Genomic DNA, 20,003 nt, shown 5'->3' on the forward strand with positions numbered 1-20,003 from the left:
TCAAGCCCTGCTAACCCAAATCTGTCACCCCAGGCTGGGAGGCTTGTTGCTATGGGCTGTGTATACACACCCACAGACCTACTGTGAATTCGCGTGGGACTGGGCAGCAGGAAAACAATGCCATGGAAAGTGGGCATTCCCTCAGCTACACTACAATCCCTCCTGTATATGGACACAGCTACCAAGCCTCCTGTATAGGCTTCTTTTGGGGAGGGGAGAGAACTAGTTTACAATGGCCAGAGACAAAGCACTCTCCCCTCCAATGGCCTCCAGCAGAAATCCCCTGGGTTTTCTTCCTTGGTCCCTGGAGGCAGATGACAAGAGCCCAACAGGGATCTTGAATTTAATTCTAATTGTCACTTTCTGGTTGTTTACAAACTCTTCTCAAATATCAGACATCTCCACATCCTGCTTATGCCTTTCCAATCTGGAAACATTAGGGTTTTGGTTGTTCCGTGTGGTTCTACAGGGCTTTGAAATTAACATAAAAAATGCCATATTCATTTCCTTCTCAGTGAAGCAGCATCTCCAGCCACAGCAGCACAGCTTTGGGAACAGATATAGGTTAGTTAACAGATGCACAAAAGCACGCTGAGGGAACAAAGATGACATTTTTGAGTAGACCCTATATAAAGGCATGGCTATTTTGCAGGTCCTATATGAATTGAAAGAATATTCTGCAAGAGACAGATGGACAACAGGACAGTGTGCTGCCTCCCCAGAATCAAGACACAAGATGTCACTCTAAGGTTGGTTAGGCTTCTGAAGTCGACAGGCAAGGATCCATTGGTGATGGCTCCTATAGGAACTAATGACATTGCAATGTGGGCTAGCTCGCAGACAGTAGATAACTTCAGGGAACTTGAAAACATGCTGAAAAAAAGAATGTCCAAGTGATCTTTTCTGAGATCCTTCCTGCCCACAAGTGAAGGAAAACAGAAGGCAGAAGATTCTGGAAGTGAACCGCTGGCTAGGTAAGTGGTGTAGGGTGGAAGGTTTTGGTTTTGTGGAACATTGGTCCACCTTCTGTGGGGAGAGGGAGCAGTGTGGTTTGGATGGCCTCCACCTCAATAGAAGGGGGACAACTCTCCTTGGGTCAGGCTGGCTAAGGTAATCAGGAGGGGGTTAAACTAACAGCAAAAGGGGAGGGTAAAAAGAAGGAAGACATGAGCACTCAGCATAAAATCATGATGTTGGAACTAAAATTAATCAAGGAACCAAAGCACACGAAGAGAATAAATTCTAGAACTGCCTATACAACAATGCTAGGAGTCTCGATAACAAACAAGAGGAATTGGAATTGCTCAGTTTTGAGCATAAATATGCTCTAGTTGGTATTACTGAAATCTGGTGGGATAATTTGGATGACTGGAATGTTAAAATCAATGGTTATAACCTATTTAGAAAGGATTGAGTGGGAAAAAGGGGAGGGGGAGTGGCATTCTATGTCAAAAATAGCATTACCTGTTTCCAAGTCACTGATAACTTGGAAGAAAATGATCTTGAATGGTTATGAATCAATGTACTTCTAGATAAAGCACAAAATGAGGTATTAGTTTGTGTCTGCCACAGACCACCAAAGCACACTAGGGAACAGGATGATCACCTCCTTACGTACCTATCTATAATGTATAGGGAAAAATGTGTGATCATGGGGACTTCAATTTGAGTGACATATGCTCCACATCTCATGCTGCCAGTACTAAAACATCCTTGGAATTTGTAAACATTAGAGATGACAATTTGCTAACTCAAAGAGTCTTACAACCAACATGGGGAAATTATTTATTTATAAGAGGAATTGTTCACAGAATTAAAAATAATAGTAGCTTATGTGCAAATGACCATGACTTGATCACATTTATAATGTGCAAGCAGAATAAAGTCCAGACCAGTCTCAAAATGTAATTGTAAACAGGGAATCATCATCAAGTAAGTGTGTTTCCAGAGGGAGCCTGCAGGGCACAGTTATTGCCCTTACGCTATTTAACTTTATCAATCATCTGCAAGAAAATGTAAAATCATCATCAATAAAGTTTGCAGATGACCCAAAATTGGCAGAGTGGTAAATAATGAAGAGGATAGGTCACTGATTCAGAGTGATCTGGGTCATTTGGTAAATGGGCATAAGCAAACAATATTTTGCATTTTAATATAGCTAAAAGTAAACGTATCTATTTAGGAACAAAGAATGCAGGCCATCAGGGCTGGTGCAACCATTTAGGCGACCTAGGCGGTCGCCTAGGGTGCTGGGATTTGGGGGCCATTTTCTTCGTCAGCGACCGTGGCAGCAGGATCTTTAGGCGGAGGGAGCTGGGGCAGGGGAGTGCGGGGAGGGCCGCCTGCAGCAAGTAAGGGGAGGGGGGGCGGCACGCAGGGGAACTCCCCGCCCCAGCTCACCCCTGCCCCGCCTCCTCCCCGAGCATGCCGTGGCTGCTTCACTTCTCCCGCCTCCCAGGCCTGCAGCGCCAATCAGCTTAGGCGCCGCAAGCCTGGGAAGCGGGAGAAGTGAAGCAGCCACGGCATGCTCGGGGTGCTCATGCTCGTGCACGGAGCAGGGGTAAGCTGCGGGGGGGGGTGCCTCAGGGCGGAGGGTGGGGAGCTGCTGCAAGGGAGGCGCCTCAGGGTGGAGGGTGGAGGGTGGGGGTGGGGAGCTGCCACAAGGGGGGCGCCTCAGGGGTGGAGCGGGGAGCTGCCACGGGGTGGGCTCAGGGCGAAGGGGTGAGCTGCCGCAGGGGGGGGTGCCGCAGGGCGGGGGCGGGGGGGTGGCGCAAGGTGGAAGTTTCGCCTAGGGCACGGAACCTCCTTGCACCGGCCCTGCAGGCCATACTTACAGGATGGGGACTCAGTCCTGGGAAGCAGTGACTCTGAAAAGGATTTGGGGGTCATGGTGGACAATCAGCTGAATGTGAGTTCCTAGTGTGAGGCTATGGCTAGAAGAGCTAATGCAATCCTGGGATGCATAAACAAGCAAATCTTGTGTAGGAGTAGAGAGACTAGTATTTGGCACTGTTGTGACTGCTGCTGGAATGTGTGTCCAGTTCCGGTGCCCACAATTCAGGAAGGATGTTGATAAATTGGAGACAGTTCAGAGAAGAGTCACAAGAATGATGAAAGGATTAGAAAACCTGCCTTACAGGGATAGACTCAAAGAGCTCAATCTATTTAGCTTAACAAAGAGAAGGTTAAGGGGATGACTTGATTACAGGCTATAAGTACCTACATGGGGAACAAATATTTAGTAATGGGCTCTTCAATCTAGCAGAGAAAGAAATAACTGGATCCAATGGCTGGAAGCTCAAGCCAGACAAATTCAGACCAGTAATAAGATGTACATTTTTGACAGTGAGGGTAATTAACCATTGGAGCAATTTATCAAGGATCATGCTGGATTCTCCATCACTAGCAATTTTTAAATCATAGATTATTAGGGTTGGAAGGGACCTTAGGAGATCATCTAGTCCAAATCCCTGCTCAAAGCAGGACCAATCCCCAAATGGCCCCCTCAAGGATTGAACTCACAACCCCAGGTTTAGGAGGCTAATGCTCAAACCACTGAGCTATCCATCCTTGGATACTTTCTAAAATGCTCTGAGAATTATTTGGGGAAAGTTCTATGGCCTGTGTTAGGAGGTCAGACTAGATGATCACAGTGGTCCCTTTTGGCCTTTTAATCTATGAATCATAGGGAAGCTATTTAATTTCTTGATGACAAAGTGGGTGGTGAGTTTGGAAAAACAAGTTTAATCCACAGGCTGTTTTGCCACCAAGTGTCAGTCACTTCAGGGTCTGTCTCATCAAAGGCCTTTGCTTCCATCTTGATGGTGACCTTTGCAGCTGACATTGAGGGGAAGACGGCAATTGCTTCTGCAAGCAGATGCTTGTGCAGATCCACAGGAATCTCTGTGAGGTTATTGAATGGCTGACACAGACGGATTAGCAAGGCCATAGGCTACCACAGTGACAAATATAGCCTGCCATGGATCTCTTTGCTGAGCACCGCTTCCCTTGGTCAATATCAGCAGCTTAGGGCAGGTCAATAGGGCCTGGTACTAATATCAGCACACATGTCCATTCTTGCTTTTTGCAACATAGTTTATGCTAAATAGTGGACTTGGATAATGTTTTAAATCTGGCCGGGCCTTTTCTAGCAAGTGTTGTGCCTCACTCAGCCAAGACTCCAGGGAGTGGAAAAGGCTTTTGCAAGGAGAGAGGCAGTGGGGCTGGCGAGTCAGTAGGTGGCACTGTTCTGAGTCAGCCTTAGGGTATGTCTATGCTTTGAGCTGGGGTGTAATTCCCAGCTCAAAGAGACATACCCACGCTAGCTCTTATCAAGTTAGTGCACTAAGAACTGAATGTCACTGCAGCAGCGTGAAGGGCTAGTCACCCCGAGTATGTGCCTAGTGTCTTGTGGGCAGGGCCGGCTCTGGCTTTTTTGCCGCCCCAAGCAAAAAAACACCTTTGGGCCGGCCAGAGCAGCAAAGGGGAGGGGACAAACAAACCTGCGAGCGGCCGGAGCAGCGAAGGCGGGGGACAAACAAACCTGCGAGCGGCCAGAGCAGCAAAGGGGAGGGGACAAACAAACCTGCGGGCGGCCGGAGCAGTGAAGTGGGGGTGGGACAAACAAACCTGTGGGCTGGCCAAAGCGCGGGTGCAGGGGGACTCCTCCTGGCCCTGCAGATGTGCCCCAGGCAGCGAGGGGGAGAGAGAAGAGGGGCAGCCAGGGCTTCCTTCAGTGGGGTGCTCGCTACGCCGCCTGCCGGGAGGGCTCCGCGCCGCTCCGGTCAGCGGGCAGGGAAGAACGCGGGCTGCCCTGCCAGGCTTGCTACAGACCTGGCACTGCTCCCAGCAGGGCGCTCCTCTCCTCTGCACTGCTGCCCCCTACAGGGCAGCCAGAGCAGCGAACCAAAAAGAAAAAAGAAAAAAACCTGCGGGGGCGGCCGAAGCGGCGAATGCCGCCCCGTGGAATCTACCGCCCCAAGCACGAGCTTGCTCGGCTGGTGCCTGGAGCCGGCCCTGCTTGTGGGTGGGGAGTGGCAGGTGTGTACTCAGGGAGACTATTCCCTCCTGCTGCTCACTCCACTATGCCGCCCTCTATTTTTAGTGCGTTGGCTCAGTCCCAGCTAGTGTGGGTGTGTCTCCTCCAGCTGGGAATTACACTCCCACTTGAAGTGTAGACGTACCCGGTGCTGGGCTAAAGGGAACTGTGCTACAGGGAGTGGAGGTGGCTCAGCAATTTCTCTCCAAATCAATATGGCCCCCAGTGCACTGCTAGGGAGAGCTATGCTTCAGGGACTGTCATGGGTGACTCAATGGGGAGAGGGGCTGCACTGAGGGGCTACTAACGGCACTGAACAAGATATAAGGATGATTAGTGATTTTCATGTATTAATGTTTGGATGTCCAACCTGAGACACCTTAAAGGGCACTGACTTTCAGGTAGAGCTGGGCACCCACTCTCTGAGAGTCAAAGCCTTTTAGGTGTCTTGAGCTGGGCACTCAAAATCACTAGTCACTGTTACACTCTTGGCTGTTCTCTTGTGGGTAGATGTATGGCTGCAGCAGCTGCATCCAGCTCCATGGAGCTCACTGGCAACCTCCTTACCAAGCAGGAGAACCAGTTCCCATTGCTCAACTCCTGCCCCTCAGCAGGACCCCTTTGCTGCTGCAGTCGCCTACTCACTGGTCCTCTGATAGATGCTGGAAGCCCTCTGCCTCCCAGCTCCTCCTGAATGTGACCTTTTCGCTAGTCCCCCTCCCATTCTCAGAAAAGACCAAGAACTCCAGCTGCTGCTCCCTGTGTCTCCTTCCCCTTCTCTTAAAGGAGCAGTGTTCTGCTCCTCACCTCGGCCTCCACTCCGTCAACCCCAGCCCCATAGGTCTGCTGCCTGTCCCTGCCCCTTCCCTCCTGAAAATAGTGATCAGTTCCTGAGCCTATGGAGTCCTCACTCCGCCTCAACTCCTGCTGCAACTTCTAGGCCCGTGTTGTTCCCTGCTGCCCCCTACTCTCACCTCCCCTGGGTGCTTGACTGCCCTCTAGTCCAGCCTCTCTTCTGCTCTATGGTTTTTCCAACTCAGCTGAAGCAAATCAGAAGAAGGAACCTACAGCCAGAAAGCACTGTAGAACACAGACCGCTTGAAAGGGCCCATGCCAAATTGGGTTATTATATTCGCCCTTCTTCAGTTCCTGCCCAAAACTGCTGTGGGGCTGTTTGACAGCTGCCACACTCCGCCCCAGCGTTGTCTGCATCCTATTTCCAAGGCTGAATGAAATGAACCATGTGTAGCCATGTATCAAGTCTGTGAAGTGCTGTGGGGTGAAAGGTGCAGCCAAATGTATGATTATTCCCATTGCTGGCTGGGGCAGTGTGTTCCCCCCAATCAGCCTTTTAAATGGCTTTTTTTGAGAGGGGTTGCCTCAATATCCCTCTGTGTAAACATTGCAGGGGAAACTGAGAAATGCCAGTGATGCTGCAGGTTTCAGAGTGGTAGCTGTGTTAGTCTGTATCAGCAAAAATAACAAGGAGTCCTTGTGGCACCTTAGAGACTAACCAATTATTTGGGCATAAGCTTTCGTGGACTAGAACCCACTTCATCAGATGCTGATGCTGCAGGCACCAAAGGACGCACTCTCCCTGACTTCAAATTGCCTCTTAGCAACACTCACTCCTCCTGGTAGTCTGCCTGCTTCGACCCCCCCTTGACTGTCCCTCCCACCCTTGCCTATCGCTCACATATCGTAACAAACGAGCTACCAAAGGCTCCAGCAAATGCATTTGTTATCTCCAGCAGGAGAAAAAGCAGCCATGACCCAGAGCTGTGACCTCCTTACATTTTGTAATGAGCTGACGGGAAAATATTTCTGCCTGATTAGAATCCTTAACGAGTTGCTGATTATTATGTGTGTGTGCTAGCCAGCCTCCCGTTTTGTCCCATCTGTAATGGCAGGGCAGCTTTTAACATCTCCTGCATCTCCCTCTGCCCAGCTCAAGGGGCCCAGGCTCCCTTTCCCCATGTCTATCTCACCCCTGACAGTACCACAGAAGGGAAATGCCAAAGGCTAATCAGCCTTTGCATTTCTTTGTTCAACTCTCCACTCTTTGCAAGAGGATTTGACTCCTCAGTGAAGTCACTACCGAACAACCAATGGGTTTATCTCTGGCTGCAGGTAGTATCCTGGCACATCCTACACTACCAACCACATCCTGGGTAGCAGATGAGGGAACCTCATACATGGTACAGGCTGCTCTGAATATATTGAATAAGGAGATGTAAGAGTCTGTCTTAATTAGTCAGCTTGAAGGAGTTCTTGGCCTTTCAGAATTGCCTCATTTGTTAGAAGGCATGAGAACATCTAATAATCTAGCAAGTGAGAGCTGTGTTTATGTGTAGGTCCTACCCAGGCAGTGGCTCTTATTTTTCTTTTTGATTTAATGGTGGATTTGTAATTAAACTCTGCAAAGAATGTTCCCCATGGGATTCTATTCTAGTCAGTTTTTTAAAATCACTCTCAAGCAATGGGTGCAGTGGTAAAGTTCTCAGTGTGGTAAGAGAAGGAGTATTTAGAAACAAAGCTCATAATCAGAAATGGCGTGTGAAATGAGTCATGCGTTTTAGTCCAGTTTCTAGTGGGCAGGAGTCCATATCACACACACCATCACTACAGCTGGCACAAATTATCCCTCATGCTGGCAACCTTGGCAGATTGGACAAAGGCTGAATGGGGCACAGGAACAGAACACACTTTTCATCCCTAGAGGGAAATCCCTCCAGCATAGGGTTGGGGCACAGGGTAGCCTGCGGAGAGCTCGCCCTGCCACTGCCAGGATTGTCCCCATTATGGGAGTAGTCTGAAATGATCAGTGTCCAGTGCTGCTATGAGAGTATCTTTCACCAGCACGAAATTCATTGTAGCAAGGAAGTGAGGGGGTAAGGGTCTGACTTTGGGAGGGAGGGTTATCAGAATGGATGCTAGAACCTCAGAAGTTCCATCACTAATTAGACAATCAACAATGCTGCATTGTGGTTGAAGGCAGCAAGGGAATGTGGGGGCACGGATGGAGGAAGAGCATTCACTCAAAGAAAGGGAAGTTGACTTAGTGGACTCGGCATGGAACCCGTAGCTTAGAACTCCTGGTTATATTCCTCCCTTTGCCACTAGCTTGCTTTGTGAACTTGTGACAGGTCAAATAAACACTCTGTGCCTCAGTTTCCCTAGCTGTCAGCTAGGGATAATCACATTACTCCAAGTCACTGGAGGAAAGCTGGAGATAATTGTTGGATTTACTTTGTCAGCTGTGAGTTACAAACCCACAGGAGTTACAAACCCACCAGTAGGTAGCATTGTAGGGGAACCCCAGGGTCTCCCTCCGCTCCAGGCCTGGACCCTGGAACTCTGTACAATGGATCAGTTGCCCACCTTCAGCACCAAACCACTCACTTCACGATTCCCAGGACTACTTCCCACCTATCTGCATGTGGGCCTCTCTCTTGGCCTTCTCTAGCCAACCCCCTCTCAGCCCCCCTCCCAGCTCCCTCTCCATAGCAATCCATGCCTGCTCTAGCCACTACCCAGTCTCTGGAGAATTACCTCAGCCAGCTGCTGCACTCACCAGGATGTAGCTCCCTCGTTGGTGGTAGGAAGTGCTTTATATCCAACTTCCCGACAGGCCTTCCTATATCCAGGAGGAAAACCAGCCACAAATGGGACCTAGAGCTTGAGAACCTCATGAAGGGCCTGCTCACCCTGTAACAATAATTCAGTATTTGTAAAGCACTATATCAATATGAATGAGAGAACTTCAGTTACACTCAACAGGATTTTTTTTAAAAAATCAGAGGAGACAAACACCTGTTTCAGGGCTTATGCCAAGCACTGATTAGGTAGAGGGGTAGGAAGAAATTTCCCTTAAATGCAAGTCCACTATTGAGTTTCTTGTGCCTTCTTCTGAAGCACTGGTACTGGCCCTGTTAGAGAGGGAATACTGACCTAGATGGGCTTCTGGTCTGATCCACTCTGGAAGTTCCTATGTTTTCAAAATCATACTCAAGGTTAACATTGCTCCTTCCAACACCTCTCTGGCTCTGGTGTTGCCCTTCTGCCTCTGTGATAGCAGACGTTCAGGGCCCTGCAGGCCATCTTCCCAGTGGAAGAGAAATAGTGATGTGGCATCTGGGTTTATTCGGAGTGTAACTTGTTTTATTTACACATATAAACCAGTCCCAGAACAGAGATGGTCAAACAGCCTGCAAGGTACACCCTTCTTTCAGGGATCTGCTCAGCCCAATGGCCAGCAATTCCTCCTCAAGAATTGACTCAGAGACCAACCTCTCCTGCTGCTCATACAACTCCCTCTCCCACATTGACCACCTCTACACAGAGCCTTGCATAACCCAGACTAACACTACACAGCATGTCTTCCCAAAACTGAACATTTGCTCACATGCTAGGAAAAATAACTTGGGAGATTATTTGTAAGAGTGCCACCTGCTGATGCCTGCCATAACAAGGTAAAACAGATGTTTTAATTGCCATTGTTATTTATTTTGTATCTCAGGCACTGACACTTAGAAATTTCAATACTTTTCATCCATAAAACTCAAAGCACTTGTAATAGAAGGAGCTATGTGGAAGTGTCCCTCAGGTTAGTGGAAGCCTTAAATTAACATGTTAAGATTCAGTATAAGGTAGAGAACTAATGAGTTTCACTGGATATGGCTGACCAGGCTGAAGATGCACTGAGAGTGATGAAACCCTCTGCCCCATGCAATAGGTCTGGTGTAAAACCCACGTTGAAGTCTTTGCGTGATGAAATGTGTCTACCCAAGAGCTGATAGCCATCTCTATATATCATACTGTAGTCACTCAGCACGGCCTTTATAAGGCAGGCGAGAGCTCAAATTCTTTTTCAGAAGCAGAGTGCCCTCTACCACTTGAGCTAAAGGAAATTATCTGTTAGCCATACAGGGCACATGACACGTGATCAAGCAGTTCTGATTCCATCCAGCAGAGGGCAGTGGTGATATACAGACACTAACCGCTACACTGCACTCTGCACTTGTCCTGGTTCTGAACACAGTGACCTCTATTTCCTGGCAGGGAACCTGAAATGGTCCCTTGGGATGGTGAGTTATGAGTCCCTTGCTGCTGGGATGCAGAGATCCCCTCCTGTCACTCACAGGGAGGCAAGAGTCCTTGACTTTTCTCTTTGTCTGTTTGCTTTTGTCCCATTCCCCACCCCCATGCTTCCCCCTCCATAGGGAGTGTTGTTTCTTGACTCTTGCCCACTGTCTCCCTCCACAATGGCCGCCCTTGAACAGTGAGATTAACTCTGCCACCTCCTCCTAGTCTGTTCCTCTGAAGATTGTCTCCTCATTTTCTGAATGGATAATCCCATCAACCAAAAGGCCCATCAACATGCAAGGGACTGACACAATCCTCTGGCACCCACACACTGGGAAGTCTCTCTGGCTCCTGCAGCTTGATTGGCTGAAGATGCAGTGAGCAGGGAGTGAGGGTGGATTTACTTATTTCCACTGTGAAATAGGGTTTTAAAACAACAATCAGACAAAAAAACAAAACAAAAAAAACCCCATCAGCAGATGGCTGGGAAAAAAGCCAAACTGCATCATGCATGCTCATACTGTGGGCGGTATGTGAGCAGCTGTAATAGTTACCCCCTAGTGGCTGGGGCAGACAACATTACTCTTGCTACTGGCTTGATAGTTTAACCGTGGCTAATAGAGCTTCTGCACTTGGACCGGAGGGAACATTCTTATCAAGTATGGGGTGGTGCAGGCTTGACCTGCAGCATTCCCAGCCATTCCAGTTCCCTACACTGCTCAGCTGATGCAGCTCAGTCCTGGTCTGCTATTCCAGGCCTAGCTATCTGTCCCACAGTGTGTGATAGTTCTCAGCTGTGCCGGTGCTGGAAACACAGTAATCTTATTTTCAGGAGTAACCTAAAACAGATGATAAAGCCCTGGTATATCACAGATACAGCAGCATGTTAACCTTGAATCCCCAGCTGAGGCTGAGAACTAGTACATACCTGACAGGCCCTTATCCTGCCCAGCCACTCTGCTGCCAAATTCAAATGTCACTTTGTCCAGACTGCTGGTGGAAGGAACAGACTCCTCATCCCAAACTACCATGGTAGGGGATTCATCCAGATCAGCTTCATAAAGTTAGGACAGGAAAGGAGAAAGTATCGTCTAGTGGTGAAAGCACAGAACTAGGGAAGAAGGAGACTGCACTTCATTCCCAGTCTTGCTGTAGACACTGTCCTTGGGTAAGTCATTCTTCTGCTCTGTTCCTCAGTTTTCCTGTCTGTACAATGGGGAGAATAATCTTTCTCAACTGCCAGAGATTGGTGAGGCTAAATTCATTTCCTGTTTGCTAAGGGCTTTCAGATCCTTGCATGGAAGGTGCTAAGGAATGGCAGAGTATCATGGAATTATGACATAACAATCCACTGAGCCTGAAGCAGAGCTGGATTGGCTGGCCACATGCAAAGGGGGAGAGGGGAGTCAGGCTGAAAGGGCTGGCCCCACGTGGGAAGAAGAGGGGATCTGGGCTGGGGTAGCAGCTAAAGACAAGAAGGAGGAGGGCTAAGAAGGTCTATTGCAGATGGGATGAGAGGGAGAGAAACTGGGCTTTGCGAGCTGCCTGTGCATGGGGAGAGCAGACAGCCAGGATGAGGGCAGCCATGGGCTTGGGCTGGGCAGACTAGGCTGGTTGCACTCTGAGTAGGCAGCTGGGACTTGCTCTTTTAAACCATGGATGCTGCACAGGACACAGCCCTTGGAATGTCCAGTCCTGTTTTCCTGTTACTCCTTTTTCCCTTGTAGCAGATTGCAGTTTGACACTGTACACAGCTTCAGCAGGGAGAGCCACACAGTTGTGACCTTATCATAGCTAGCATCAGCTGCAAGTCACTGCACCCACACCCTTTATGCAGTCAATCTAAGCCCCTGTGCAAGTGGGGCCACACCCCAACACAGGTAGGCCTTCATTGCCCAGGTGTATAAAGCCACATCTGCTATGTAAATAGAGCCACAGCCTCAAGCCCTGTATGCTGCTTATGTCATTCCATATATGGCAAGGAGGCCATGCCATTATGCCAGTGGTGCTCAATTCACGGCCCAATCAACACACAGCTGCGGCCCATGTGACATCCTAAGGGCCATACAGATAGTATATAGTGTGTGTGGATGCAGCCCACATAACTTGGAGAGCTGCATAAGCAGCCCACCATGGTAAATAGGTTGAGAACCACTGCACTATGCTAATAAGCCTGCACCTTCTAGGCACTGATAGACACATGGGTCTGCACTCTGTGCAGATTATACTACACCTTCTATGCAAATGAGACCATGCGTGCTAACATTGTGGCTCCTCCCTCTGGTTTGGCTGGCACTTGAGTCTCAATCATCTGCTTTCAGAAGCGGTTAGCTCCTTCCACAATACAGAGTGGGGCTGAATCTTATTTGAATCCTACAAACTTTCTCTCCTCAGCAGGGGAAAGCCTGTGACCCTCCCTGGGAAAAACAAGGTGCAAAAGGAAGAACATTTCCCCTTCCATCAGCTCCAAAGCAATGACAGAGACAGCATGCAGGAAACAGAAGGAGTTTTATGCCTTTGCCTTTATCTTTTTAAACATGGCAGAGAGCATTTTCCAGGACCCAGAGGCAAAGTTAAGTCCACATCTGGCAATTCAGAAACTGTTGCCAATTAACTTAATGAAATAAAAGTCTCCTCTTCAGTTGTGCCCTATGCATGCAGAAGAGGAGCCTGATTGTTTTCCAGCCCCAGTTCTGGATGGTAATTTTTGCTGCATTCACTCAGAGACATCTGTCTGTTTTCATGCTTGTAGTGTAGGCTGGTGTTGAAGTTGCATCTGTTAAGGAGCCTCTGTGCTTTCTTTCCTGGGGGCTATTTCAGGGCAAAAATATCCATTAACTGCATACGCTGAAGCACCCACTCGACAAAAGCGTGAGCAAAGAACATAATGATGCATCAAGCTCAGCATATAACTCATATGGAGAGGATGTGCCCAGGGAGAGGGAGCAAGAACCCATCCGGAACAGGCTAGCTGCTGCTGCTGCTACTAATGCGTGGCACATGCCTCCTCTGGCTCTGCTCCGGAGAAGGGAGTATTCTAGCGATCCATGACCACGTACCACGCAGTCACACACGCTGGGGTGCTGCCTGCCAGAGCACTGAGCTCATGATCTTTGGTGCCGAGAACAAAGGACTCACTCAGCAGGGCTAACGGAGAAGGTCTTTCAGGAGAGGGAACCCGTTCACCATTTGACTGTGTCTTTTGCAAATGTGCATGGGTTTCTTTCCATGCCAGTCTGAACGTATGGAACATGTGCCCTGAACTAGACTGCAAGGCCACTCTCCTACTACTGTGATGCCTATGAAAAATTAGCCAGTTAACAAGAGGCCAATAGAGGGCAGCTGGGAGAGTTGATAATAATTAATAAGTATTTCTGAAGTCTAGTAGGAGGCAGTGGTGTCTATGCAAACAAACCAGAGAAGGAACTGATACATTCCCAGACCTGCTCAGGTGTGTGTCTTCAAAGGACAGCAACAGTGACCATGACTACTCACATGCACACAAGTCAGCATGTTGCAGCCTGTACCTCAGGCTGCATTCTTGAGATGGCCATAGATAATGCTTGTAGCCAGGAGAGATTCTACCATTCCACACCTGAAGTTTCTCAGCTCCTTGTGCTCTGCCAGCCTGTGCTGGACGTGGCCAAGATTCTTTCTCTGCTGACAGACTGTGAGACTTGTTCCTGCTCTGGGTTTTGGCAGAGATCAGCCGAGTTGCCCAGCAGGGGCTCTGGGCGAGACACCAGTGTGGGAAGAGACTCTGACTGGATTTTACTTGACCCTGGAGGGAGAGTGAAACTCACCCAAATGCAGGTTGGTCAGATGCATTGGAGGGTCAGAAGGGAGGTGAGTGCTTCCAGAAGCCTGCCATCTCCTTGTGACAGGAGAGACCTTACATGCTATGGATGTATTTGGGGCACATGAAGTTGAGGGCCCAATAGTGCTGCCTACAATCAATTGTAGAGCAGACAGGCAAAGTGAAAGCTCCCAGCGCAGCTCTACTGATGCTCCTCATCTCTGACTTGAAACTCCCCCTGCTATTCCAGGTCTGAGCCCGCCCCAGCTCTGCCAATATTCCTCAGCACTGCCTGCTTTTCCCATCCTGGGCCTGACACAGCACAGCCTGCTATTGAGTTGAATTTCATGGTAATTTGGCTCTATGGACAAATGGTCCCTGGGGGCTAGGCTGAGGCAACTAAATTCATTGCACATGTGATCTCAGTGGATTTGATTCCCACTCTCTAGAACTGAGCAGTGACTCTATTAACCCACTAGCCCTCCTGGGCCTTCGCAGCAGTTCTGCTCCCGATAAATAACAGAACAGGAATATCACTGAATACTCTACAGTGTATTTAGATATTTACCAAGTGGCACTGGGGGGAATATGCCTACTGTTAAATATCACAGGCCTGGCTGTTCTCCCTTCGTTTTGAAAGAATGTACTGCACTCTGCCAGTATTGAGATTTGAACTGACCTCCTCTGCTATCACAGGCAGCCATTTCCCAGGCGCTCAGCATCTGTGAGGAGCTGGTCTCAATTTATAGATGCTAAATAAATATTAGTAAATTCCTAAATTCACTCTAAAGGGAAAGGGAGGGAGGGAGAGAGGTGCGGGGGAGGGGAGCAGGGCAGTGAACGACGGCTGGAAACAGAAATAAAATCCCTGAAAATTCAGAGCTGACAAGAATAAAAGGTGGGAGAAGCCCATAAAAACAAGGAGGAGGTGGTTCAGAGAAGGGTCTGTATATTGATATTTGGAATGGGCTCTTTGAAATAGAAGATAATGACACTGAAAAATTATTCTAAGCTTTACATAGGCATAAATGACCAAACTGCCTCCTGACTCCTGAATTACATTATCCAGAAAGAACTTAATAGCATGTTATTATCGCTTCTCCTCGCTGACAGGATTTCGGCACTGAAAAGACAAACAAGAAGTGCATTCATAATCACAATCGTATTCACCTCTGCAAAGCGCCGACCGCTGCTAATTTCAGGTGAGTGCTTCAGTGTGTGAGAGAGAGAAAAAAGAGAGAGAGCTCAACGGTGCTAATTTAACTTGGCGGCTAGGTAATTGCCTTTGCAGTTCGCTGTCACTGACTGAGGGGGACAGGCTGGGTGGTCCTGGGGAGCCAGCTGGGATGGAGGCCAAACAATTGGTGGCACTGGGGGAAGTTTTGTGGAATGAATTGGAAGTTCTCAGCTGCCAGGTGACCTTTCATCTTATCCAAATGGTGACAGATCAGTGGGAGTGGATGGTGCTCATTAGCTGTCAGCAGAGAGCCTTTGTACAGTTGTCCATATTTGTTCAACTGATGAGCGGCTAGCAGTCGACATTCTCTGCTGTCCCACATGGGAGACCTCCACTCAAATCCTGGACAGGTTGATTTATTATCTTTTCTTGATAAAATGCCCCCAGAACCCTTAAAAATTACCTATTGTTCTCAGAACTTCTTGCCAAAGCTCCGGTCAGGTCTAGAGATGAAACATTTGCCTCTGCTTTCCTATGACAGTTTATGGCAGTGGAAAGAGGGGATGTGAGGATTGTGAGGAAATATCCTGGCCCACTTTTTCTGGGATATTCCCAAACTTTGTCATGCTTTTCATTTTTTTTTAATGTTTCCTGCTGGCAAGGGGTGCCAGATACATATCCCTGGAGGTGGGCAGACATCCGTTCTATTTACACACACAGCAAGGACAGGCTGAGCAGCAGCACTAGTGCAAAATTCACACACATGCTTGCACTACTCTGCACTAGTGCATGAATTTGGAAGTCAGAAGGCAGCTTGGTTATCTATGCCTTTGAATGACCAATGCTTCTTAGTCCTCCCTGGAAGGACCTTCCTGTAGCTATGAGAGGGAAGTTCAGTCTCCATAACCTACCCAGTACTTGACTTTCTGTTGAGACAGTCAGAGGGGGACCATTTCACACCAGTGGCACTGATGATTTTTCTGACGTGGATGCTTGTCCCGCTGGGACTTGGACTAAGATGAGGGTGGACCTAATTTTGAGGGGACTGTAATGGGTTTCCACTCACTGCAAGAGTGACCCCTCCTGACTGGGTGTGGCATAGCAGCTTTCTTCACCTATGGCACCCCTTGCCAATGGTCACTCCTTCACTGTAGTGGTCACTCTTCCTGTTGTTCACAGTTCCCCCTGTTTGCAATTCATCTCTCCAGCTAGGTCAACATATGGTCTCCCCTTCTAGGGTATCAAAGTCTTGCCAGACCAACTGTCTGCATGGTGCCTCCAACAGTCATGCACCACTTCCCAGTGACTGTAGGGGAACCCAGGCCCTTCCTCTACACTGGGTTCCGCCCAGGGACCCTATAACCAGCAGCCACGGTCTGCACAGTCTCCCTCTTGCTGCTGTTTCCCTGGGCTTCCTCCTACCCTCAGACTTACTTTCTTCACAATTCATCTGGGATTGACCCTAGGGCTAGTTCTCCTTCTCTCCCCTCCGCTACTAGCAAATGACAGCAGATCCTCCCCTTACAGCCCCTTGCTACTACAAACTTCCTCTCTTTATATTCCTTGCCCAGCTTCTCTCCCAGCTGGGCATCAGCAGCAGTTAGTAATTTATACAGCCCTGTGCCTACCTCCAGGTGCAACTATGAAGGTTAATTGGCCTCTTCTGGGCCACCTTAACCCCTTCAGGGGTGGGGTGGGCTGAACACTCCATCACAGGGACCAATAAAGCATTCCTCAAACTTATTTTGGCTTGACACTGTGCAGTGAGTGATGAGACAACATGATGCAGGAGTTTGCCCTGGGTTGTCGCTTCAGCAATTCATATGTCACTAAGAAAATATTTATTTTACCAGTGTGACAGACCCATGTCAGTTCTCTTCACTTCCCAGTAAGCACCCCTACTCCTCCTTAGACTGCCCCTAATGGTGGGGTATCTGGGCAGCTGTTTAGACCAGGGGTGGGCAAACTACGTCCCAAAGGCTGGCTCCAGCCTGCCAGCCATTTTAATCCAACCCTCAAGCTCCCATTGGGGAGTGGGGTCTGTGGCTTGCCCTGCTCCAGCACTCTGGTGCTCCAGATGGGGATCAGGGTCGTGGGCCACACCACACGGCTCCCGGAAGCAGCGGCATAGCTGCACGCTGCCCCTGCCTCAAGCACCACCCTTGCAGTTCCCATTGGCCAGGAACCAAAGCCAATGGGAGCTGCAGGGGCGGTGCCTGCAGATGGGGCAGCGTGCAGAGCCGTCGGGCCGTGCCTCACATAGAAGCCAGAGAAGGGACATGCTGCTGCTTCTGGGAGCTGCTTGAGGTAAGTGCCACTTGGAGCCTGCACCCCCGAGCCTCTCCCCACACCCCAACCCCTGCCCTGATCCCCCTCCTGCCCTTTGCACCCCAAATCCATCATTCCCAGCCCCACCCCAGAGCCCGCACCCCCAGTCTGAGCCCTCACCCCCTTCTCCCCCCTCCTCCCGCACCACACTGCCCAGCCCAGAGCCCCCTCCCGCTCCCTGGGAGAGGGCTCCGGACTGTCTCTTTGCTCAGTCTCTTTGTCTCTTTGCTCAGCAGCCTCTGCAGCTGCTGTACAATTTATTTGTAAGGAACCATCTTACAACATGACCTAGTGTTGTGAGGTCCTTGGGTAGAAGACCAGCCTTGCTACAGTGCCTGCATAATGAGGCTGAGTTAAAACCCGAGTGGCAGCCTTCACTCAACATGCCAGTGCATGAGTGTGATTTATGTTTCATGTTTAACAATATTTAATTTGGATGCCTGAGTTTCAGGGTCTGTAGCCTCTTAAATGTTTGAAGGGGGTAAATACCAACAAAAGTACTCAGCAATTGTGATCTCCCATCGGCTCTGCACACATATAATAATAAACTTTCACATCACCCAGGGTAGGTCACTATAGTAAAAAAATTATTATTATCCCCCTTTTACAGAAGGTGATACTGAGGAAGCGAGGTTGAAGGACTCGCCCAAGGCCACACTAATTGTTGGTGGTAGGCCCAGGATTAGAATTTAGGAATTCCTGGCTCGGTGTCTGATGCCTAGTTGACCTCAACAGAAAAAGAGGAGCTGCGTGGGAGTGGGGGTGGGTTTGCCAGGGGCTCTTACTAGCAGGAATGAGAAGACACTGACTGTAAGCTGAATACCAGGAATATTATTCCTAACAGCAGGTCAGTGGAGTAGCCTCTTCATGAAAATGGTGGAAATTCCTTTCCATGAATCATGTAAACTGGACTGGGCAGAGGCCTGGAGAATACACTGTGGGGAACAAAGCTATAAGGCAGAGGCTTGAAGTAGCTGATCTAAGATCATCTTGCCAGTCCCTAATTCGTATTATTCTGTACTTATTAATGCTCATCATCTGAAAACATAATTGAAAAATAGTAAGTTAAGCAACATACCATTTCTTCAGAGTAAAATTCTACTACTGTAATACTGAGCGTCAACATCTTGTGAAAAGCTAGCAGTGGCAAGATGCTTTCAATGGACTTTCCCCCACTCAAGGCTCAACTAAGACAGGCTACCACCACCACCACCCCCAACAGGCCCCAATGGCTGACTGCAGTGTATTTTAGATGTGTGGATACATCAAAATAAATCCCCCGCCCACGTTGCCTTGTTACTGTCCTGCTCAGGGTTCCATTCGTTCTGATGAAGGATGACTATTTCCCTATGGGTGGCTATGCTGTTGGGGTCTTTCTGCTTCAGTACTGTTGATTTATCTGACACCCATAGGAGGCACCAAAGTGAAAGAGGTTCCGGCACAGAATGGATGCAGAAAAGGCAGGCACATGCTTGCTGTGACTGACCGCGCTGTGAAGTATGCATCTTGTATTGCTAAACGCTGGGTATTTCTTTCAGCCTTATCAGTGTGATGGATAGTTTAGGCACATTGAAGGACAAGATAGTAATAACAATGGCCATGATTACTATTTTTCATATTTCCTTTAAGAGCAATATTATATTACTAGGCTCCCTGCGCGTCACTTTATTTATTAGCCGCCATTTAGCAATCTCTTCCATCTTCGTTTTATTAAAGTTAGAGGCGCTATTAAGGAGTCAGCTGACAGGAGACTCGTGGCTTCCTGGAGCCAAGTGCCTCGCAGCAGACAGCTCCACTGGGCAGCCACCCTCCAAATAAACCCATTTCTTTCTTTCTTTAGATTGATGTTGAGCTCGAAACTCCAGACACATAAGCAAGCAACATTTAAAATGTGTTTCATAAATAAATCTGCCCTACCACCCTGGGCCTGATTCTCTTTTGCCACTTTAAGTTCGGTGCCTGTCATGGTGGCAACCCTAGGACCCGCTGGTGGACACCAGTGGTGAGGGGAGCTGTCAAGGCGAAGGACTCCTGTTACAGCTGAGAGATACCGGCTGGTGAAGAGGGCTGTGGCTGTGGCAGTCATTGAAGCAAAAACCCGGGCTTGGGATGAGTTTGGAAAGACCATGGAGAATGACTACCGGACGGCCTCAAAGGTGTTCTGGCAAAACGTTCGTCGCCTTAGGAGGGATCGGTGGGACATTGCCCAAGCTGTTCTCAGCAAGGGTGGTGAAACGCTGACCTCGACTGAGGAGGGATACACCCTCCCTTCAGGAGGCAGTACCGGAAATGTTTGGTGACATCGGGTCTATTTCTGTTGTTGAGTCATTACGGTGGTAAAGTGCCTTTGTAGCAGTAAGGCAGCTGAGGTGGACGCGAGACATTGGAATCACTGGACAATGTTGGGGTGTCGTGGTTAACGTGCCTCTTCAATGTTGCATGGAAGGCGGGTGCAGTACCTCTGGACTGACAGACCGGGGTGGTGGTCCCACTCTTAATGTCTAACTACCTTTGAGGAGCTGGACCGCTACCTCTCTGTGCCTCAGTTTCCCCATCTGCAAATGGTGACAGTGACACTT

At 48.9% G+C, this 20,003-nt stretch overlaps 2 long non-coding RNA genes across 4 annotated transcripts; one reads left to right on the forward strand and one right to left on the reverse strand.

The window, feature by feature from the left end:
- Window positions 1–214: 214 nt before the first annotated feature.
- LOC123370315 lies at window positions 215–11,424 on the reverse strand. 3 transcript variants are annotated; one of them, XR_006579368.1, is made up of 3 exons: window positions 11,052–11,424; window positions 8,613–8,746; window positions 215–546 (listed from the first exon to the last, which is right to left on the reverse strand). It is a non-coding gene; the product is annotated as an uncharacterized LOC123370315 (long non-coding RNA). The 3 variants fall into 3 exon arrangements; XR_006579366.1 differs by having other exon boundaries at window positions 8,591–8,746; XR_006579367.1 differs by lacking the exon at window positions 215–546 and adding an exon at window positions 1,917–2,003 and having other exon boundaries at window positions 8,591–8,746.
- On the forward strand, window positions 11,021–20,003 carry LOC123370314. Its single transcript, XR_006579365.1, has 3 exons — window positions 11,021–11,291; window positions 15,033–15,121; window positions 19,265–20,003. It is a non-coding gene; the product is annotated as an uncharacterized LOC123370314 (long non-coding RNA).

Source organism: Mauremys mutica, chromosome 4 (assembly GCF_020497125.1).
Source record: "Mauremys mutica isolate MM-2020 ecotype Southern chromosome 4, ASM2049712v1, whole genome shotgun sequence".
NCBI lineage: Eukaryota > Metazoa > Chordata > Testudines > Geoemydidae > Mauremys > Mauremys mutica.